This window comes from Engystomops pustulosus, chromosome 4, assembly GCF_040894005.1.
Source record: "Engystomops pustulosus chromosome 4, aEngPut4.maternal, whole genome shotgun sequence".
Lineage (NCBI taxonomy): Eukaryota > Metazoa > Chordata > Amphibia > Anura > Leptodactylidae > Engystomops > Engystomops pustulosus.
In genome coordinates, this window is record NC_092414.1 from 60,325,121 (window position 1) to 60,350,096 (window position 24,976).

The 24,976-nt window shown below is 42.7% G+C and overlaps 1 protein-coding gene across 5 annotated transcripts in view; it reads right to left on the reverse strand.

Moving 5' to 3' along the window:
* HRH2 (histamine receptor H2) overlaps positions 1-24,976 on the reverse strand; it is a 138,738-nt gene that overhangs the window by 78,647 nt on the left and 35,115 nt on the right. For 3 of the 5 annotated variants that reach the window (XR_011854852.1, XR_011854851.1, XM_072146051.1), the window contains exon 1: positions 209-539. The exons of 1 other annotated variant lie outside the window; for it this stretch is intronic. The gene's annotated coding sequence lies outside the window, so the exon portion shown is untranslated. Of the gene's footprint in view, positions 1-208; positions 541-24,976 lie in introns of those variants that run through there. One more of the 5 variants, XM_072146053.1, reaches the window with a different exon arrangement.

Here is a 24,976-nt window from a genome sequence, read left to right on the forward strand (position 1 = left end):
ATTTATAATAAAATCTTACATCTGAAAATAATTTAGAACATATGTATTATAGTATTGTGGTATGTCCAGCTTTTATAGTGGGTAACTCTTAAAAGCAATGTTTCATTAAAATAATCCAAATTTCCTATATCATAACAGCAGAAAGGAATCTAATAATAGGGCAATCATTTGGGATGCTTGAAGAGAACAGAAAAGGGAAAGTTCCTACCTTCATTGCAATAATTCTGAAGGTAGAAAGCTCGTAAAGTGCTTTAGGACATGTTCCAGGTACTGAAATTCCCAATTCTCTTCCCTAGAATCTCCTTGAAAAGAATGGCACATCCATACGAAAGACTTGTCACTTCGCCCAGAAGGAGTGCACAGCTCTCATAGTGCTCACTGCAGCTCCGGCTCTAACAGACATGCAAGCACGGCTCTGAATATAGAGTGACTCACACAGGCAGAAAAGAGAGGTGGGAGGGATTTGATGCTCTGTAATCTCACAGGCAATGGTAGCCCTCAGTACAAGTACATAGCAGCGGAGTGTCTGGATCTGGTCAGTGGCTGCTCTACCATACCTGAAATTAAACATTGAGACCGACAAGAATATTTTAGTGATTGTTGAAAGCTAAATGAAAAATGCTTAAAAAAATAAAACATTAACAGAGCTGGTTGGAAATCGACTTCCTAAAAGATCAGTTGCTTGGACTATATATTGATTTAGGTCAACGATTCATTAAAATATGATAAAACCATTGCTTCTTATTTGCTAAACTGTTGTGCATACAATAAGACTTAAGAAAGAATTGACCTAGATATGTAAAAGTTATGGAAAGATTATTATACAATACATCAATAGAAGTATTCGGCATTAATTTAGGGCCACCAACAGAAAGTTCTTTAGATGGCTCCTGGACGCCTCTCATCACCATAGGCTCAAGGAGGCGACATGTATAGCATTACTAAATTAGGGAGGTGACAAAACACTATGGGTTGATGGAGGGCTATCGGGGTTGGAGAAAGAGAGAACGTAAGGTGACAAGAACCCCTCCCACATCACTATGCTAAGCTGTGATATCTTGTGAACCCAATTTTTCTGCAGAGATGCTCTTACGCATATACTGCAGCCTGCTGTGTGAAAGAGAATGCAGCTGCAGGATTAATTGCTGGAGGGAACTATTTGCTATTAAGTTCCTGCGAAGCTTCTGTTCAACCTGACTACAGAGGACATTGTTTTCAGCAGGGGATTGTTATTGTCTTAAATGATCCCGCATACAAGCCCCAAAGCTGAAAAATATATCAAACACAGTGTAGTCAGAAGAAAACTTTGATAACCAAATGAGGAGCAAGCTTCATCTCATTCTTTGTAGTGAAAACTCGCAATAGCTAATTTCAAAACTGTACTATAGGCAAAAACTAGGCATACAGCCTCCATGCTCAAATCAGTCTGGGCGAAAGACACAAACTGCCCGGGAACTCCCTGTAGCAGACAGATGAGTGGTTGTTGCTGCTAAACCTTAGGCCCGCAGCGTTGGGCCAGGCTAGATTGACACATACTTTTTGCCTTTCACATGTGCTGAACCTGGTGCTGCAAAGGTTCCTGGCCAACCACACATACATGCCAGGGTGCTGCTTAAAGTGCATGTCATGAGTTCACATTTCCACTACAATATACTTCAGGGCCTGCACAATGACAATGACCTAAGTTGCCTGGATAATCACCAGTTCTGATAACTGGGTGGCCACCCTGCTGCTTCCATGCCACAATGATATTAATATTAGAGATGAGCGAACATACTCGTCCGAGCTTGATGCTCGTTCGAGCATTAGCGTACTCAAAACTGCTCGTTGCTCGGACAAATACTTCGCCCGCTCGAGAAAATGGCAGCTCCCGCCGTTTTGCTTTTTGGCGGCCAGAAACAGAGCCAATCACAAACCAGGAGACTCTGCACTCCACCCAGCATGACGTGGTACCCTTACACGTCGATAGCAGTGGTTGGCTGGCCAGATCAGGTGACCCTGGGATAGACTAGCCGCTGCCCGCGCTGCTCGGATCATTCTGTGTCTGGATGCCGCTAGGGAGAGAGCTGCTGCTGGTCAGGGAAAGCGTTAGGGTGTTCTATTAGAATAGTGTTAGGCAGGAGTGATTCAACAAGAACCCAACAGCCCTTCTTAGGGCTACAATAACGTTATACTTTTTTTTGTTTGTTTGCTTGTGGCTGGGCTTGCTGGCACTAGTAGTGCAGCTAGTACCATATTGTGAGGAATTTGCAGGGGGACTTGCTACCGTTGTGTTTAGCTCTTAGTGACACACATATCCACCTCAAACACCAAAGTGAGAAAATTTATTAGGGTTTGATTTCAATTAGGCACAGTCTGCCATTTACTTTTTATTTTACGTTTATTTTTTCATAACTCAGCGTCATCTCATCAGTGTGCTTTCAAACTTGGCTAGAAAATAGCCATAGGAGAATCCAAACGGCTTACTTACGCCTACAGTAGCGTTATATATATTTGATTTCTGGTTGATCTGCTGGTGGCTGTCCTTGCTGCAGTGCATCTACTAGCAAATTGTGAGCAATTTGTAGTGAGAGTTGCGACCGCTGTGTTTTGCGCTTAGTGACGCACATATCCATCGCAAAGACCGAAGTGGGAAAATTTATCAGGGGTTGGATTTCAATTAGGCACAGTCTGCCATTTACTTTTTATTTTACTTTATTTTTTTAATAACTCAGCGTCATCTCATCTGGCATAGTAGTGTGCTTTCATACTTGGCTAGAAAATAGCCATAGGAGAATCCAAACGGCTTACTTACGCCTACAGTAGCGTTATATATATTTGATTTCTGGTTGATCTGCTGGTGGCTGTCCTTGCTGCAGTGCATCTACTAGCAAATTGTGAGCAATTTGTAGTGAGAGTTGCGACCGCTATGTTTTGCGCTTAGTGACGCACATATCCATCGCAAAGACCGAAGTGGGAAAATTTATTAGGGGTTGGATTTCAATTAGGCACAGTCTGCCATTTCCTTTTTTATTTTACGTTTATTTTTTTAATAACTCAGCGTCATCTCATCTGGCATAGCAGTGTGCTTTCATACTTGGCTAGAAAATAGCCATAGGAGAATCCAAACGGCTTACTTACGCCTACAGTAGCGTTATATATATTTGATTTCTGGTTGATCTGCTGGTGGCTGTCCTTGCTGCAGTGCATCTACTAGCAAATTGTGAGCAATTTGTAGTGAGACTTGCGACCGCTGTGTTTTGCGCTTAGTGACGCACATATCCATCGCAAAGACCAAAGTGGGAAAATTTATTAGGGGTTGGATTTCAATTAGGCACAGTCTGCCATTTCCTTTTATATTTTACGTTTATTTTTTTAATAACTCAGCGTCATCTCATCTGGCATAGCAGTGTGCTTTCATACTTGGCTAGAAAATAGCCATAGGAGAATCCAAACGGCTTACTTACGCCTACAGTAGCGTTATATATATTTGATTTCTGGTTGATCTGCTGGTAGCTGTCCTTGCTGCAGTGCATCTACTAGCAAATTGTGAGCAATTTGTAGTGAGACTTGCGACCGCTGTGTTTTGCGCTTAGTGACGCACATATCCATCGCAAAGACCGAAGTGGGAAAATTTATTAGGGGTTGGATTTCAATTAGGCACAGTCTGCCATTTCCTTTTTTATTTTACGTTTATTTTTTTAATAACTCAGCGTCATCTCATCTGGCATAGCAGTGTGCTTTCATACTTGGCTAGAAAATAGCCATAGCAATAGAATAGCATCGTTTGGTTTTAAAAACTAAAAAACACAAAAAAAAACAAAAAACACAAAAAAAAGTTAAAAAGAAATTAAAGTTATAACTCTCATTTTCAAAATGTTTAACCCGAGGGCTAGGGGTAGAGGACGAGGGCGGGGACGTGGGCGTCCAACTACTGCAGGGGTCAGAGGCCGTGGTCCTGGGCGGGGTGAGATACCACCTGCTTATGAGGGAGCAGGGGAACGCCGCAGAGCTACACTCCCTAGGTTCATGTCTGAAGTTACTGGGACTCGTGGTAGAGCACTGTTGAGGCCAGAACAGTGCGAACAGGTGATGTCGTGGATTGCCGACAATGCTTCAAGCAATTTGTCCACCAGTCAGTCTTCCACGCAGTCCACCCATGTCACCGAAATCGGCACTCCTCCAGCTCCTGCACCTCAGCCTCCTCCCCCCCAGTCTGCCCCCTCCCAGGAAAATTTGGCATTTGAACCGGCATACTCTGAGGAACTGTTTTCTGGACCCTTCCCACAGTCACAAACCACTTGTCCGGTTGCTGCTGAGCAATTTTCCGATGCCCAGGTTTTCCACCAGTCGCAGTCTGTGGGTGATGATGACCTTCTTGACGTAGTGGAAGAAGTGTGTAAAGAGGTGTCCGACGATGAGGAGACACGGTTGTCAGACAGTGGGGAAGTTGTTGTCAGAGCAGGAAGTCCGAGGGGGGAGCAGACTAAGGGATCGGAGGATGATGAGGTGACAGACCCAAGCTGGGTTGATAGGCCGGGTGAACACAGTGCTTCTGAGACGGAGGAGAGTCCTCGACCAGAACAGGTTGGAAGAGGCAGTGGTGGGGCCAGACGGAGAGGCAGGGCCAGACCTGGTGCATCAGCGCCAAATGTGTCAACTAGTGAAGCTCCCGTGGCGAGGGCTCCTGCGGCGAGGGCTAGATTTTCAGAAGTCTGGAGGTTCTTTAAGGAAACACCGGATGACCGACGGACTGTGGTGTGCAACATTTGCCAAACCAGGATCAGCAGGGGTTCCACCACTAATAGCTTAACTACCACCAGTATGCGCAGGCATATGAATGCTAAACACCCCACTCAGTGGCAACAAGCCCGTTCACCTCCGGCCGTGCACACCACTGCTCCTTCCCCTGTGTCAGCTGATAGTCAGCCCCCTGCCCAGGACCCTGCCACAAAAACCCCATCGTCGCCTCCACGATCCTCCACAGCATCCACCAGCGTTCAGCTCTCCATACCCCAGACGCTGGAGCGGAAACGCAAATATAGTGCAACCCACCCGCACGCCCAAGCCCTTAATGTCCACATCTCCAGATTGCTTAGCCTGGAGATGCTGCCCTATAGGCTAGTAGAGACCGAGACCTTTCGCAACCTCATGGCGGAGGCCGCCCCTCGGTATTCGGTCCCCAGCCGCCACTACTTTTCCCGATGTGCCGTCCCAGCCCTGCACCAGCTCGTGTCAGACAACATCATCCGTGCCCTGACCAACGCCGTTTCTGACAAGGTCCACCTGACCACGGACACGTGGACGAGTGCTGCCGGGCAGGGCCACTATATATCGCTGACGGCACATTGGGTTAACTTGGTGGAGGCTGGGACCGAGTCTGACCCTGCGGCTGGTCATATACTGCCGACGCCGAGGATTGCGGGGCCTACCTCGGTCCAGGTGTTTCAGGCCTACTATGCCTCCTCCTCCTCCCACCCCTCCTCCACCTCCTCCTCCGAACTACCATCCGTGGGCATGGCGCCATCAGTCGGTAGCTCTAGGCACAGCAGCAGTGCCGTCGCTATGCGACAGCAGACGGTGCTCAAACTGCTGAGCCTAGGCGATAAAAGGCACACCGCCCAAGAGCTATTACAGGGCATCACGGCGCAGACTGATCTGTTGCTGGCACCGCTGAACCTGAAGCCAGGCATGGTTGTGTGTGACAACGGCCGTAACCTGGTGGCGGCTCTGCAACTCGGCAGACTGACACATGTGCCATGCCTGGCCCATGTGTTAAATCTGATAGTTCAGCGTTTCCTCAATACATACCCCAATCTGTCTGATTTGCTCACGAAGGTGCGCCGCATCTGTGCGCATTTCAGGAAGTCCAGCACAGATGCTGCCACTCTGAGGGCAGCGCAGCGCCGCCTCCAACTGCCCGCTCACCGACTGTTGTGCGACGTGCCCACGAGGTGGAAATCAACACTGACCATGTTATCCAGAGTTTACCAGCAGCGCTGAGAGATTGTAGACTGCCAGATGTCAACTTCCACCAGAACTGGTAGTCAGGTCAGTCAGCTTCCTCAAGTCTACAATGAGGAGTGGACGTGGATGTCTGATATCTGTCAGGTGCTGAGTAACTTTGAGGAGTCAACACAGATGGTCAGTGGCGATGCCGCCATCATCAGCCTCACCATCCCGCTGCTTGGCCTGTTGAAAAACTCTCTGATCAGCATGAAGTCGGAAGCTTTGCGCTCGTCACAAGATACGGGGGAAGAAGATTCCCTTGTTGATAGCCAAAGCACCCTTAGGTCTGTTTCTCAGCGCATATCGGAGGAGGTGGAGGTGGAGGAGGATGAGGAGGAAGAGGAGGAGAATGTTGGCGAGACACAAGAGGGGACCATTGTTGAGTCCTTCACTGTTTAGCGTGTATGGGCAGAAGAAGAGGAGTTGGAGGAGTTGGAGGAGGAGGAAATGGACAGTCAGGCCAGTGAGGGGAGTGAATTCTTACGCGTTGGTACTCTGGCGCATATGGCAGATTTCATGCTAGGCTGCCTATCCCGTGACCCTCGCGTTCAAAGAATTTATTCCAGCACCGATTACTGGGTGTTCACTCTCCTGGACCCACGGTACAAGCAAAATCTTTCCACTCTTATCCCTGGAGAGGAAAGGAGTGTGAGAATGCATGAATACCAGCAGGCCCTGGTGCACAAGCTGAAAAAGTATTTCCCTTCTGACAGCGCTAGCGGCAGAGTGCGTAGTTCTGCGGGACAAGTAGCGAGGGAGAGTAGGTGAGCAGGCAGCTTGTCCAGCACTGGCAAGGGTACGCTTTACAAGGCTTTTGCCAGCTTTATGTCACCCCAGCAAGACACTGTCACCTGTCCCCAGTCTCGGCAGAGTAGGGCTGATCTTTACAGAAAGATGGTGAGGGAGTACGTAGCTGACCATACCATCGTCCTAAATGATCACACAGCTCCCTACAACTACTGGGTTTCAAAGCTGGACATGTGGCACGAACTGGCGCTGTACGCCTTGGAGGTTCTTGCCTGCCCTGCCGCTAGCGTCTTGTCCGAGCGGGTTTTCAGTGCAGCTGGTGGCATCATCACCGATAAGCGTACACGCCTGTCGACTGACAGCGCTGACAGGCTGACGCTTATTAAGATGAATAAAGCCTGGATTTCTCATAATTTCCAATCTCCACCAGGTGAAGGAAGCTCAACCTGAATAATTTATCCACTCCTCCTCCTCCTCATTTTCCTCCTTCTCCTCCTCTTTGTACAGTAAAGCAGAGGAAACTGGCTATTTTTTGACAGGGCCCACTGGCTCTAGCTATAGTACTTTATGCATTTAATTTTTCTGGAGGGCCACCGACCCGGTCCTCTGTTTTAAACAATTTTTGGGAGTGCCACATACAGGCACTCAATCTATTCAATTTTTCTGGAGGGCCACCTACCTGCTCCTCTGGTTTGAAAACTTTTTTGGACTGCCACATACAGGCACTCAATCTATTTCATTTTTCTGGAGGGCCACCTACCTGCTCCTCTGGTTTGAAAACTTTTTTGGACTGCCACATACAGGCACTCAATCTATTTCATTTTTCTGGAGGGCCACATACCTGCTCCTCTGGTTTGAAAACTTTTTTGGACTGCCACATACAGGCACTCAATCTATTCCATTTTTCTGGAGGGCCACCTACCTGCTCCTCTGGTTTGAAAACTTTTTTGGACTGCCACATACAGGCACTCAATCTATTTCATTTTTCTGGAGGGCCACCTACCTGCTCCTCTGGTTTGAAAACTTTTTTGGACTGCCACATACAGGCACTCAATCTATTCCATTTTTCTGGAGGGCCACCTACCTGCTCCTCTGGTTTGAAAACTTTTTTGGACTGCCACATACAGGCACTCAATCTATTCCATTTTTCTGGAGGGCCACCTACCTGCTCCTCTGGTTTGAAAACTTTTTTGGACTGCCACATACAGGCACTCAATCTATTCCATTTTTCTGGAGGGCCACCTACCTGCTCCTCTGGTTTGAAAACTTTTTTGGACTGCCACATACAGGCACTCAATCTATTCCATTTTTCTGGAGGGCCACCTACCTGCTCCTCTGGTTTGAAAACTTTTTTGGACTGCCACATACAGGCACTATCCAAATTAAATTGTCTCCATAGCAGCCTCCACACGTTGTCTCCATTGCTACCTCCAAAAGTCGTCCATATAGCTGCCTCCATACATCGTCCCTTTATCAAACGAGGTGTGTCAGGCAGAAATTTGGGTTGTTTTCATGGATTCCACATCAAAGTTGTTAACTTTGTTGCCACCCAGCTGTGTTATCCACAAAATATACTGGCAAACTTTTATCATTTACCAATATTATTTCAGCGCTTCTTGCGCTTCTGTTTACATTCCCCTCACGCGCCATATCCTAAACTAATAATAACGCTACTACACTTGATCTTATACAAAAGGTTCTTAGAAGTGCTGTTTGGGGAGTAGACTAGAGACACGGGCTTGGATTGGCGAAAGCTCGCCTGGCAGCGGAGTGCCAGCTCCATGCCAAGATCCAACTAACATAGTTTTAACTGCAGCACCTTTAATCTACTACTAGTTCACTGCCTCCATACATGGTCCCCTTATCAAACGAGCTTTGTCAGGCAGAATTTTGGGTTGTTTTCATGGCTTCCACAACAAACTTGTTAACTTTGTCGCCACCCTGCTGTGTAATCCACAAAATATACTGGCAAACTTTTATCATTTACCAATATTATTTCAGCGCTTCTTGCGCATCTGTTTCCATTCCCCTCACCCGCCATATCCTAAACTTATAAGAACGCTATTACACTTGATCTTATACAAAAGGTTCTTAGAAGTGCTGTTTGGGGAGTAGCCTAGAGACAGGGGCTTGGATTGGCGAAAGCTCGCCTGGCAGCGGAGCGCCAGCTCCATGCCAAGATCCAACTAACATAGTTTTAACTGCAGCACCTTTAATCTACTACTAGTTCACTGCCTCCATACATGGTCCCCTTATCAAACGAGCTGTGTCAGGCAGAATTTTGGGTTGTTTTCATGGCTTCCATGTTAACTTTGTCGCCACCCTGCTGTGTAATCCACAAAATATACTGGCAAACTTTTATCATGTACCGATATTATTTGAGCGCTTCTTGCTCACCTCCTTTGGTTCCTCTCTGCCACCCATTGGTTTGAAGCCTGAGTCCATTTAGGGTATGTCGCCATGCCACTCTCTAGCCTGCCGCTGCTGCCGCTGCCTCTGCATGATGTCCCCTATAGTGTCAGGGTCAATTATTGGATGTTTTAGATGCTATCTAGCTTCATTCTGTCACTCTGTCATGGCCATGCTGTTGCCCATAATTTTGGCATAATGGTGCGATTAAGCAGCCTCAGAGGCATCCATGCATGCTGCCCCTGCTGTTTCCTGTCCATTTCCGTGGTGTTTCCATCCTTTTCTGAGGTTCCCAGGTGTTTGGCCAAGCTTCCCTGTGCAGAGCCTTGGTCCCCTTGAAAAATGCTCGAGTCTCCCATTGACTTCAATGGGGCTCGTTATTCGAGACGAGCACTCGAGCATCGGGAAAAGTTCGTCTCGAATAACGAGTACCCGAGCATTTTAGTGCTCGCTCATCTCTAATTAATATCCTTAATTCCACCAGTACAGCATGAAATAAAAAGGAGGTAGTACAAACTTGAATTGGTGCAGCACTACTGGTAGAGTTAACAATGACAACAATGAGTGCTCAGTGGCAGCATACAGAGGAGGAAGTCGCAAATGCAAAAGGAACACCATCCTCAACATCCACCAATACAGCGCATAGGGACACATTTACTAAGAACAGTGCAAACTACACTAAATGAAGATTGCCTGTGTAGTGTGCAGTGTGTGCCAGATTCAGGATTTCTGGCACACGTTCTTCATGAATCTGGCACCCCCTGCACTGCCCGACAGACTGCAACTCTTTTGTTTTGGTGTACCTTTAACATAAGACTTGTCATGTTAAATCTGGCGCACAGTACAACTGAGCACCAGAATGCCTCCAAATTCTTGTCTTATTAAGAATATTGCAGGTAACCTGGCATTTATCCACATTGAACCTTATTTGCCAAGTAGATGACCAAACACTCAGTTTGTCCAAGTCCCTCTGCAGCCTATGAACATCATCCATAGACTTTATTACACTAAGCAGCTTGGTGTCATCTGCAAACATTTTTATCATTAATAAATACATTAAATTGTAGTGACCCAAGAACAGAACCCTGGGGTACACCAATCATAACTGGTGACCATTCTGAGTAGGAATCATTGACCACAACCCCCTGGATACGATCCTTCCAGCAAATAATTCCTTCCAAACCAATAGACCTTATTTTATCAGGCATCTGTGAGGGACAGTGTCAAATACCTTTGCAAAGTCCAAGAACATAATATCCACAGCAGCTCCTCCATCCAGGCATCTGCTCACCTCTTCATAGAAGCAGATCAGGTTAGTCTGACAACTTCTATCGCTAGTAACCCCATGCTGGCTATCACTTATTATACTATTTGATGTCACATACTCCTGTATGTAATCTTTTAGCTTCTAATATTTTCTCCACAATTGCAGTTAAGCCTACAGGCGTGTAATTGGCTGGTGAAGTTCTAGAGCCTTTTCAAATATTGGCACCACATTCACCTGGTGCCGTCACTTGGCACCGTACCAGTCACTCCAGCTGTTCTTTCTTCTTATATGTGTCCAACCTGCTCTGACCCATTTTTTTTGTATACTTAAAACATTTCTTTTTACAGCCACCTGTATTTCATTTTGTAATTTGGCTAATTTTATTTTCTTCTTTCAGATCTAAGTAAGCATCTTGTATTTTGAATGTCTCAGGTGACCCATCAGATTTATATATTTTTTTTCATTCATTGGCCTTTTAGCTGTAGCTATAGCTGTAGCTACCTGGGGTGTAATCTAGCCCATCTATACTTGTTACCTATTGGAATAAATTTAGAAGTATAATGACCCAGTATAGATTTGAATGTCTCCCATTTAACAGTAGTATCATCATGTGACAATATCTGATCCCAGTCTATATCCTGTAGTACAGTCCTAGGGAAATTAGCCTCCTTATTTCCCCACCTGTTTTTGATTTATACAGTTTAAGAAGAAAATAATTATGTTATGATTTCTGTTCCCAAGGGTTTCCCGGACACTGACATTTTGGACAATTTAGAGATCACAAGGTCCAACAAAGTATCACCTCTTGTGGGATCTTCTACAAGCTGTACCATAAAATTATCCTGTAGAAAGTTGATAAAATGTCTCCCCTTCACAGATGAAGAAGAGCCCTGACCCCAATTTATATTTGGAAATTTAAAGTCTCCCATTATCACTACGGTCCCCTCCTGTGCAGCCCGCTCCATCTGTTTATATAGGTGACCCTCTAGTTCCTGAGAAAAAGTTTTGCCTGGCTCCTTGCCATCATGTTTCCTGTGTCCCCAAAGTATGTTCCCACACCCCCTACAGAAAGAGCTTGTCACGTTGTATCTTAAAAAAGACCCGCCCTCTTCCCTTTCACCCCTCCCACCTCCTTTTCGTTGACAGCACCTTCTTCTGCACAGCGCAGATAGTGTGGAGACGGCCGTACCGAGTACACTGCTATCTGCGCTTGTGCTGCATTGCCTAGTTACTAGGCATTGGGCAGGGTAAGCGCCTCACTATGGCGAAGTCAAATAATAGTCATGGTTTTCACTGTTTGTATATTTTGAGGCATTTCAATAGATTTACACCTTATGATTTGTAAAGCGCTACGTAATTTGATGGCGCTATATAAATAAAGATTATTATTATTATTATTAAGCATTGAAAAGCAGTTTCAGGATCACAGTTTTCTAGCCTACAAGCCGTGAAATAATCACAATTACTAGTGAACCACCAGTAATGATCCTTTACCCCTCTAAGCCACCTCCACACCAAGTGGTCATGGAGGGACATGAAGGGGAGTCTTGTGGTGGCATAGTGAGACAGCACAGGGTGTTCTTGCCCTATGCTTGTGCACTTGCTACAGCCTGTGAACTTTGAGTTAAAGTTCTACGTCAGGCAGAATGTGATTAAGAATTGTTCCCTGGGGAAGCCGGCCTGCCATCAAGAGACTGGAGACTTCGGGGAGGGGCAGGGACTTTATCATATGCTGACACATAAGTGCCGGCAAATGATGCATATCCCCATTGAGTGAAAAAAATAAATGCATCCTTACTACTTTTTGGGGAATTATCTACTTGGATTTCTATCTGTCAAGTGTTGTTATCCAAATGGTCTTGATAAACTGACCTTCAGTAAGTGTTATCATCTTTTTTAAAAATAGAAGTTTTGGCTGTTTGATTATGTGGCAGATTCACATGTGAAGACATCAGAAATAATTTTAGAGAAGCAATAGTTGCTGCCCATCACTCTGCACAGGTCTAATCCAATTACCAAATAATTTGAAATCTCTTTTTCTTAAAGAGGATAGATGGTGAACAATAAGTAGAAAGCAGAAATATGTATTAGAAAGTTAGCTTGGATGAGTAAAAGTGTATCTGTATTTGTGTATACGTTGTCGCAAATTTATGATAATATATATCGCAATGGAACCTAGAATTAGACATTGCATGTCTCTCTTTGTGAAGCTTATAATACTCTATCATATTTTTCACTTCTGCTTGATATTATTGATGTTTTTGTTAATGTTTATATGAAAAAATGTATAAATAAAATTTAACATACAAAAAAAAATAATTTCTTTTTATTGAAATTTTCCTTCTGATACGATACAAAATTACAGACAATAACGTACAACATATAGTACCGACATTTACCATAAATATACATTTGGACGTAAAAATGTCCTACATCCCACTAATATTCAATTTCTAATACAAAAACAAACATTCTAGTGATATACCATTTACAATATATACTTGCAAAAAGATATAATTTGAAATCTATTATTATACAGTGAGAAAGGTAATTTACAAGTGGACGACATTATAAACAGAACAATAATATTAAGAATAATATAAAGTAACCTATTACTTCAATTTATTTGCAGTGAAGGTTGTTCTACACGCTATCGATTTATGTGGGGTACTTAATTTTTCACACATGGCTTTTGCGTTTTGGCTTTATTTCTTTTAACTAATAATAATAATAATAATAATAATAATAATAATAATAATAATGCAATATAATCTTTTATGTGTTTTTGTTCTTCTAAATTTGTACTTAACTAATTTAAAGACCTTCTAAGGAGATTTTTTCTTGGATATCAAAGGGTGCAATTTTTATTCATAAAAATGTATATTTCTCACATAAATGTATATTAGAGGCCATATTGGGGCTGAAAGCATTGAAAATTTCTCTGATCCGAGTTTTGGGGAGAGAGAAGCTAGAGATAGATCTAGGATGCAATAAAGAGTAGGTGAAATAAGGAAAAGGGGGAAAGAAACAGAAGCCTTTAAGGACATCTACCACTAGATTACTGATGGTAGAGTGTCCTAAATAGGCTGCTTGTTATGTCTAGGGGATGGGAGGGGCAGTGTTTAATGTGTATTTCAGCACTGTAGACGCTCAGGCTGCCAATGCCCAAGAACCTCACAGCTTCCACTGACCTTAATGTATTCATGCCCCCCGCTGCAAGCCTCCTCTGGCTGCCGACCAGGGACATAGGTTTCGGCCATGACTTCAGAGCTGTGACGAGGAGAGAGCGGGATGTGTGCTCTCTACTAGTTCCCAACAGCAGGCAGAGACTTACAACAGGGGTGAGAATTAATTAAGCTCTGTGGAAGCCAAGAGTCACTCGGGTGCCGCCAGCCTGAGCGCCTCCAGTACTATTACAAAGGTATAAGTTGAAAAAGTTGATAAAGATGACAAAATACAAGTTAAACATTGTCACCCCAGACATAACAAGCAGCCTATTTAGGACACTCTACCTCCAGTAATCTGGTAGGTAGATGTCTTTTAATAGTGGACTATTAAATAAGCAGAAATATAAAAGTTTTTTATTTAACAAAATTGAAAATTGAGTGTATTTCATTAACTGGTTCCATACTGCCCAATTTGTATTTACTGTGGACAGTCTGATTCCAGTTCCCTAAAGCCAGAGTCATAGCATGTTTAAGGTGTGGGTTTGAAAGGTTGCCTGCGAGATCAGGCAGCCAAATGTCAGGTTTTCACACTACAGGCAGCTGCAGGAGACCCTTTGGTAGAATACATTGATGATACATACTGTATCTGTTGTCTCATTTTCTCATACATGTGCAGAGAAGAGAGGCAGTAATCGGTCCTGAACAGAGTGACTGAGCATGTGATCACCAGGATGCTGGTAGGGAAAGGCTTTTGCAGGGTCTGTCTAGACCCAACAGACCACAATTTGTGACTTATCACACTGCTACTATGCACTATTCTCCTTTCTCTTCTCCTGGGGATGCACAGTAACCACAGATAAAGCTAAGGAGAAAAAATAAACTTCCCAAATGTCTGCTATGACATTTGAGTGACAAAAAGAAAAATAATAGTAAAAAAGAAATAAAATAAAAAAATATATTAAAAAAATTTACTCCAAATATGTGTTCGGACCTTTAGTCCTGAACCTTTTATAGATCTGTAGGTTACTAAGGAATAGAGTGGTAGGATGTGCAACTAATATGTGTCATACCTATATAGTATTTTAGTTTACCACATTATTTCTATATGGACCCTTATAGAGGAGGGATGGGTAATTGTTCAATAGTCTATCAATTGACTAATTGACTTTCCTCTGCCTCTCTCTGGTATAAGCATTTACTCTGATACAATCTTTTCCCTTTATCCTGCGGAGTCTGGTTCTGCATTGTCTATCAGTAAAAGTTTGGCATGAAGGTATAAAATCAATGTTACATTATCATGTAGCTAAGTCATTTTCTGCTGCTTTACATTCAGTAAATATGGATCTTTCATGCCTTACTAGCAAAGAATGTGAAGTGTTACAGAACTGCTTTAAATTGGTTTGCTAAAAATAGATGCCCACGCTTCTTCCAGACAGATCAGAGCACTGTACATTATACGTTACATAACATTGTACCTTGTACTGTAAGTTGAACTCCCATCAGAATAATTAGCTTTTTTTCTGACATATAGACATATCTCAAAAGGATTTGTTCAGTATATAAATAGCATAGAAGTGATATGTAACCCCGTAGTCAGGGCCGGTTCTAGACAAAGTGGGGCCCCAAAATTTTTATGATCAGTCACAGTCAGTAAGACTGTGTGGTAGTGTGGTAAAACAATCTGTAATATGAAAGAATTTTATAGGAGATATATAGATGATAAATGATCAGATTACAGGAGAAATATAACTAGACAGATAGATATATAGACAGGAGATAGATGATAAGCATCCTCACCCGGTAATTCAACCAAGGGGTATCAGCCTTTTCACTGCCAGGCATTTCTGGATATTTTTTATCGCGTTATTGACCAGGGCAATTTTTTAAATTTTGACGTTTAAAAATAAAATAAAAATTACAGCAAAAAGAATTAAAGTAAGCCCAAAAAACATATCTTTTCTGAAAGCAGACACTTGCCCCATTTTCAAAATTGCATTAAAGAGTTTATAGACATAGGCCATTTTGATTCAAACTGAAACATTTTATAAAAAATACTTAAAAGTTGACTTTGATGGCAAAAAATGTTTTCCAAACAGAAAATATTTCCCTTCACGTCTCCTAAATGTAATAGATGGACATGTGTAGAGTTCACAAATGTCCCGTATTGATATGTTCACATAAATAAATCCACATAATATCACTAAAACTGTAATAACTAGATATCTGCTTTTCAGCTACACATTTTAAGACAGTCACAACCTGCAAAATATAGAAATGAAACAGAATAAAAAGTAAAGGCGACATAAAACCCATAGAATTTTGAAAGCAGACAACCAGGCGATGCATTTGGCAATTAACATTCAAAATTTCCTCTAAAATCTGTACAAATCCAGAATACTTATATACAGAAAATCTACTTTCCTAAAACAGTAAGATGTGTGGAGATCACACAGACCCCACATGTGTATATTCACCAAAATATGCAGCAAAGGGAACGTTAAATCCACAGGGGACACCAAACTATTTTTGCAGAATATTGCACAGATATATCGTTGCATGCTTACTTACACAATGGTAACCCAAATACATAACAATCTATCCATAAACCAAGCTAATGAGATAATAAAAGTCACTTTAAGATGTGCGCCATTGTATTAGCATAGGTGTAAATAATGGAGGATGGTTTTCAATAAAAATTTCACATGTCTGTGTTTTAGTTTTATGGACATGTTCTGGGTCGGGATGTTAATATATAATAGCGACATTAGGCGGAGAGGATCGAATATTCATTGTATCAGTCAATTTTCACAAAAAAAAAACGATCACAAAATAAAAGGCAATAAAAGAGAAAGTGTGTTTTTAGATAGTTCTGCATAGAGAAGGGTTAAAAACATTATATTATATTACATATATTATCCCTTATCAGAATGTAGTAACTTATAAAGTGAATATTTCCATTATCGGTGAGGTGCAGCAGCTCCTGTGTGCAGCAAACTCTCCCTGTAGCCTGATGGCTGAGAATTTGGAGGGGGCTACACTTCAGGGGGCTGTATCTCTGGCTCTGTAACACATAGAACCTCACTTCTTTTTTTTCTTTGAAAGAAGAGAGTCTGCTCTTTTATAGGAATCTTTTGTGTTTCTAAGTGTCAGGAAAACAGAGCTATTAACAGTTAAACTGCCATCGGGAGTGATTTTTATATATTAAAATGGCACCTGATATTCTCACTTTAAACTTGAATATCTCTGGATCCATAGCACCTAGAAACAAGATTCCTTTGAAAGAAGAGATTCTCCTTTTTCAAGGGGCCCCTGGCAACTGCCCACTTTGCCTACCCATAGCGCCGGCCCTGCCCGTAGTGACCAAGCTCATTTCTGCTAGAAAGATCCCAAATCGAACAACAATGTCTCAAATTTTCAAGAAATTTTTAGAATCAATTATTTTAAGGACCATTTAATTTCTATAGGGGTTTTGAAAGTTCTTTTAATGGAAACCCCCCACATATTACCCCGTTCTATTAACTTCACCCCTCAAACTAGTCAAAACAGAAGGTAGGAAGCTTGTTAACCCTTTAAGTCTTTTACAAAACTTCAAACAAAATGAAGGTTTGATTTGAAATTCACTAATATTTATCATTAATACATTCATTTAGCCGCACAATTTACCCAAGTTAACTGAATAACAGTAAGTAACACATCTATGAATATATTGTGCAGTTTTTTCTGAGTAAGAGGACACCCCACATGTGGATGTAACCTGCTTTCAGGGCATATGGCGAGCGCGGAAGGGAAGGAGCCATTGAGCTTTTGTAGAGCAGGATAGTGTTTGTAGAGCCCCTGAGGCCACATTCACACATGGCATTTTGGTTGCGTTTTGAAACACAATTCAAAGGCTCCACCTGCAATCGCACGTTGAGGTAAGATTGCATTTACTTCACGTTTAGTTAACGTGTTGGAAATACAATGTTACCAATGTTACGAGTAGAGCTTTTGGATTGCGAAGGGCAGGCAGGTGGCGATGACAGACCAGGAGACTTTCATTAGGTGCCTGGCTGTCCAATGGAGAAGACGTCACCCCTCGATTAATTGTGTACGGAAGGAAGAGCCACTATAGTAGGTTCCCCGACCTGATAGTTTAATGATTTTTTATCACTGGAAAATTAGCTTCTCTCCATTTTCTGTTCATATCTCTGCCTGGTGACAATTAGTGCTTTCCCTTTACACAATGAATGAAAGAAGTGGGTGCACTGAAAGCCACACAAATGCCCCAGGGAAGTAGATATATATATATATATATTTTTTTTTTTTTATTTTATTCAGAATTTTAATTATATTTTCAAAAATCAAAAAGAAATGTTAGATTATCTTAATGAACTAAAACACACTTTCCTAGGGGGAAATTCCTAGGTATTTGCTATTAAATGACTTATTGTAAAGAAACTCCTTGAACAAGGCCTTCAGGTTTCCCTAAGGAAGTGTCATCTAGAAATATATATATATATATGTTATATTTATGTATATTTATTTTTTCCTTTGCACTGTATCACACAGGCTTTGTCTGACTACATGTGTGGGAAGAATGTTTCGATACAGAGCCCTTACAGACATTAATGGGAGCCTTATTAGGACTCTGTATGTAACTATTGGCTCAGACACAGTTCATCACCAGAAATAACAACACTCGACATATTTGAAAACTTTGACACCTGCCTTCTCTATGGTAAGTTTATTATCTCTATGATTATGGTAATCTTAAGGGATAGCGATTGGTTCTAGCACCATACAGTGGGTTGCAAAAGTATACCACATCTTTCTATATTTTAAATATATGTAATATAAATAAATGTAAAATTATCTTATTGTTTTTTTCATGTTACAGAGAAACAGAAAGTATTGATCATTCTTCATAAAATCTCTGCTCTGTCACTTTCATTCATAACCGCACCTTGAGGACACCAATAAAGCAGGAAATTAAGAAATTTGGATGATCATTGTAGATTTCCTACAGGGTCCCATAAACAGGAAGAATTGTCAGGGTTGGAGCAGGAGATACAATGATAATCCAGATCTGTCCATACCTTCCCATTCCCCCAGTGGTCCCAGGTAGCACTGTCACTTTAAAATTGCTCTATGCACAGCAAGTCCTGGGCTGCCTGGGACTGCAGGAAGATACCTGGAGTGCTCTCTGGTGATTGCCTGAATGCCCACAGAAAGGGCTCTGAGTGCCACCTCTGGCACCCGTGCCATAGGTTCGCCACCACTGCTATGGGAGGACAGAGGAATAGGTTCACTTTCCAGCCGGGCAACGACCAAAAGCATAAAGTCAAAGTATGGTTTAAGACAAAGAACATTCAGGAGTTAAAATTGACCATTCAAAGTCCAGAGCTAAATCTCATTGAGAATCTGGAGCTTTAGTTTAAAATAGCTTTTTATATAAACTATGCTGAAAAAAAGTATGGACAGAAATTCCATCATTTAGAGACATACCCCAAAACATTTGCAGCCAAAGTAGGTCTTAGAGACTACTAAGGGGGGCAAATACATATGAAAAAGTTTGCAAAGGCAGGGATTATTTTCTTTACACTGCACAAAAACGTAACATTTTCGACTGCTCTGTGTCACGGTTCCTGAGGGGAGAATCGTCTGAGAGTCTCTTTGGGAAGAGTCTATGGACCCTCTGGGCCACCGCGGGGGATGGTATGAGACCTGCGGTGACAGCCAAGGTAACAAATGCAGGAAACAGTCACAGCAGGAACACAGAGGAGCACTGGTAACGCAGTGAAGACACCGCTGGGCTGGAACCCTGGAAGGCACTGCAGAAACACAGGAAGGAAGGAGGTCACCACTGGTCGGCACGGCAGGACCACAGTTGTACGGGAATAGACCACAGAATATGGACCACAGGATACGGACACGGACCACCGGACACGGACCACCGGACGCGGACCACCGGACACGGACCACCGGATACGGACCACCGGACACGGACCACCAGACACGGACCGCAGGATACGGATCACCGGAAACGGACCACCGCACACAGACCACAGGATACGGACCACCAGACACGGACCAACGTACACGGACCAACGGAGACGGACCACAGGATACGGACCACCGGACACGGACCACAGGACACGGATACACACAGGAACAGGACCTCGGGATACACACAGGAATGGGACCTCGGGATACACACAGGACCCGGACCTTGGGATAAACACAGGAGGCTTACACTTCAGTTGGGAAGACTTGAAGTTCCGGGGGGAGTGAAGGTAGCCGCCAGGTTTTATAGGAAACATGGAAGTGACCAACGCCAATGGGAAGGACGCTGGCCCTTTAAGTTCAGAGAAGTCAGTGCAGGCAGGGGGACGGGGACCGGAGGCCAGCGGAGCATGGGTGTACCCGCAATCCGCGACATGGATCACAGGAACACCATTGACACTCTGTAATATAAAATAACAAGGTAATGTATTAAAGTTTATGGTTGCAAGGCTTAAAAATTTGGAAAAGTCCAAAAAATGTGAATACTTTTGCAACACACTGGGGTTGATTCTTTATGCCTTTTTTCTGGCAGAGATGGTACATGAATTTCCTTTTCCCTGACAGTTAATGGCATTCTACAACCCTGGGGCTTGAATTCCTGGCCCATATTTACTATAGTCTCAACCTGTTATCCGGCAAAAAGCTCTGCCAGTTCCGATCTGGTTTACAGTTTTGCACCTCTGTTAACTAAAGGCCCGGAGCACTATAGGGAATACTATCTTGGGACCACCGGGGGGGGGGGGATTTTAACAATGCCAAATTGTTTGGAATTTTTGTTTAATTTTTTAACTGGAACATTTTAAATAGAACATTTTTTCAACATTTGAATTGATACTGGTAGGGGTGATTAGATTTGGAGCCCCATTCGGAACAGGGACCAATTTGGCAAGTTCTGTGCAGTGCTGCATAATCTGTGTGCGCTATATAAATAAAGGAATTATTAATTAATTATCCTATAATATTGTATAACAGAAAAAAATTTAATTCCATTTATTTTTGCTTTAATTGCGCATATTGCATTTTTTTACAATTTATAACAGGATGAATATTGTACATATATTGCGTAGCTACCATTTAACCATCTCCTTTCTCAAAAATTATATTTGTAGCCTCTTTAATCATCTTTAATAGAGCCATTCCATTTTCATGATAGCTAACGTGAGTAGCTGTAATCCTTCATGTAAATGTATGCCCAGGGCGTATATGTCTAGAAGGTGCTATGTGACAAGGCAATTGTGCTACAGGCACTGAAAGTGGAAAAAGTAGGCTTACCACATTTATCTCACTGCTCACATATCTTGAGTCAACATGGAAAATTTAAAAGACTACAAAAGAGAACAGATTAACCAGCAACTTTGTCGGAAATGAACAAAGGAAAAAAAGGAAATTGTGGTCTTGTTTTTTTTCTTTCAATCCAGTCACAAGCTTTGCTGAATATAACCAGATGTCATTAGACTCAATAACCTCCGCAAGGATATCGTAGCTTAATTTTGTCAAAATATTTGTTTCCAGACGTGACTTTCTTGACTCTGTTTGACTATTTGGTCCCCCATTCTATGGTTAAAGAGGTTTCGCTCTAATTATTGGGACCATATATGGTATGTTTTTCTTAATTTAGTATATTACTTAAAAATATACAGCAGATCATGTCATTGCTTCATTCATCAATGCGCTATCTGGTAGAATTGACCTTGTCACTTCTATACCTTTTATGAAAAAATGGGTTGGCCTATTAAAATGGACATGGTGCAACAGGAAAGGGGATGTGGCCTAATTTGTGCTTAAAAATATGCAAATGTAATTTTTCTGTAGTAAACTAAGCAAATAAATAGATGTGAATTTTTACTAAACAGTCTTGAAATATGCAAGTTTTATTCAGCATTGGATAAATTTGTCTCAGTGTTGTGGTTTTCCCACAAACTAAAGTTAGGCCCTATCCACGGGATTGGACCTAACTTGCTGGTCAGTGGGGATCTCGTCTCTCTGTCAGACTAATGGAGCAGACGGCCGCACATGACCGTTCTCCTCCATTAATCTCTATGGAGCTGATGGAAATTGGCGAGCACCGTGCTCACCGATCTCCGTAGAGATTAATGGAGTAGAGCGGTCATGCACGGCTGTCTGCTCCATTAGCCTGACAGACCCATCGTTTTTGCGAAGATCAGCAAGTTAGACCCTAGTCCAGTGGTGGCGAACCTATGGCACTGGTGCCAGAGATGGCACTCAGAGACCTTTCTGTGGGCACGCAGACTGTCTCCCAGACACAGAGTTTGCCAGACAGGGCACCTGCAGTCTCAGGCAGTCCAAGTAGTGACCTGATATTTTAAAGTGACCTATCCTGTGCTGCCTGGTCCTATCCGGAGAGTGAGACGGTGTGGACAGGGTCAGATTGGAGCTCAAAGATTCTTGTAGCAATAAGTTTGTTACTGCCTAAATTGCTGTGTTGGTACTTTGGGAAAAGCTAGCGTGTTTTGGGTTTCATTTTGGGCATTTGATCTCTAAAAGATTTGCCATCACTGCCCTAGTCTATGGATAGGGCCTAACTTCAGTTTGTGATAAAAACCCTTTAAGTATTAAGTTAGCAGTAACTTTTAGACAAATTTTTCCTTACAATTTATTCTCCTATACCTACACTTTTATAGGTTTATATAGGTTTCAAAGGTAATTGAATTAATAGAGTGCATAATCTCTAATTCCACTGATTTAAATAAAGTTTTATGATGACTAACATGGTATGTATTACAATATCTATTCAGGATACACTTTTATTCTTTATATACTGTTAAAAGGGTTGTTTGAAGTCCACAAATATTTTCTGTAGTGTGCAAATGCAAAATATAGAACATTACCAGCATTCTCATTTACTAAACTCTACTGTTTCATTTTCTGTCTTGAAGTCCTGAAGAGCGGAGCTGCAGCAGTAACATCAACACACTATTCCTCGCCAAGTGTCAGTAATGTGATTAAGGGGCTGTCTATCTGGCTCAGGTCATTTAGTCACCAACAAAACTAAAGGAACTCGAAGCGCTTTGTGTTTTGAAATGTCATCACTTACAGCTGGGAAACTGACATACAGGCATTGGTAAAGAAATTAAAGAAAATCTACCATCAAAATCCATCATAATAAATGATTGCTACAGAAGAATTGGGGTATTCTCAAAAGCAACGGGCTTACCCCAAAACAGTAATCTCCAGAGCCTATATGCGGGCCAAGCAAACTTCCAGAAAAGACACCTTCGTACCAAAGCCCAGGACCTCAGATGGCAAACCTTGCATTATTACAGCATACCACAATCAGTGGTCAGACATTTACAAATTGCTACAGAAGAATTGGGGTATTCTCAAAAGCGATCCGAGACTGGAGTTCCACATTCCCTCTGGCCCCAAAATGATTGCTAGACGGGCTAGGAACCTACGGGATAGTCTGACCAGAAGCCATTTTCAGAGACCAAGTACACCATTGGGACGAGGTCAGCGGCTGGTGGGTACGTACCCGTGTGGTGACTGCACAATATGTCCCCTGATCTCACGTGGGACAAATTTCGTAAACCCAGCAAACTCTAGGATCATACAATTACGGTCATACATTAACTGCCGAACCCGTAATGTCATCTATGGCCTACTCTGCTCGTGCCCAAAACTTTATGTGGGGCAAACTGGTCAAGAGCTGCGGAAGAGAATTCAGAAACACATCTCTACCATTAACAATGCAGCACAAGACTTGTCTAATGGCAAACAACTCTCCACCGTGGCAAAACATTTCTTGCATACCCATCGGGGAAACCTGACAGGCCTACGGATTGTGGGCCTGGACAGGGTCCAACAGAATATACGCGGTGGTGAGATCACACCAGCCCTTCTACGTTTGGAAGCAAAGTGGATCTTTGATTTGGTCTCCTTAGCGCCACATGGGATGAACGAGGACATGTTATTCTCTGGCTTTTACAAGAAGTGAACGTGTACATAACCCTACCTTCTCACTCATCAGGTACCTCATTTGGCACATTTTTCACTTGATTTTCTTCACTTTTTTCACTCTCGGTCATCCTATGTTGTTTTTCATTGGCCCTTAAAACGTTCTAATGGAGCACTCACCCACACGCCCTCACACCCCTTACTACGGGGCATCACTTCCCCCTTTTCCACTTCCTTCATCACTTCCTCCACTTTACCACAACTGGTCATAGAGACCATGCTTGCCACCTGACACTCTTGCCTGTCACCCACCTTATCACTAGGCACCATCATCACTTCTTCCCTCCCCCCCCCTCCCCCACCCCCCCCCTCACAGGCAGCCCCACTGCACGCTGCATACCTGCACGTGTCTATTCTCACAGGTTCACTGACACTCCCACCATGGTTGTCCTTCTCTCTTTGCTTCCTCTCATCTTCTGTCTATCCTCCTTCTCAGTTCCTTTTCCCATATTCATTATGGTTCACTTACCTTTTGGCATATACTTTTTAACATGTACCGTGTTCCCATTCACTTTCTAGGCTCTAAATATGTCTTTTGTGATTCCAGCCTCCTTTCATTATTCCATGCTTCTGTTCCTCCACCCTCTGTTCCGTTCATCCGGCCCCTTGGGGCCATATACAGGAAGAAGAAGAAAAGGAAAAGAAAAAGAAAAAGAAAAAGAAAGAAAGAAGACTGCATCTAACGGGATTTTGGCGTCCGGTCACATAGCTATTTTGTGGCACCTGCCCGCACTCTGGTCTGCTTGGTGTGATTGGTTTGTGTGTCTGAGCATGGGCCCATGCGTGCATGTGTTGGATGAATGAGGATTGGTTCAAATAATAGGATACCATGTATAGTCACATATACATATATAATTCTCCTTTTTCTGTCAAAAAACTTTTTTAGGTCTATTGTATTGGATGCTGTTGCACGGTCAATGTACTCATGTATAGTTACATATACATATATAATTCTTCTTTTGTTAAAAATTTTTTTTTAGGTCTATTGTATTGTATATTGTATGCTGTTTCACGGTCAATTTACTCAGTTATTTGACTGGGAACTTATTCACATAATTCACCCCAAAACCACATATGCACTTTATTATGGGCACTTTACTATATATAACCACTATGCACTTTATGAATCTTTACCACATGGTAGGATATCCTGTTGAGAAAATATATATTTTTATATCATTCATCCCTTCACCTCCGTGACCGATCGCATAATGCGAGTACGCATGCGCGGACACACGTCACCGGAAGTGACGTTATGGGGTCACGTGTCGTTTCCGATCACATGACCGCATGGGCGCCGCCATGACGCTTGGGCCAACACACCGGCAGCGCGGGATTACATCACCCTATCAGGTACTTAAACACAGACGCTCCATCATTA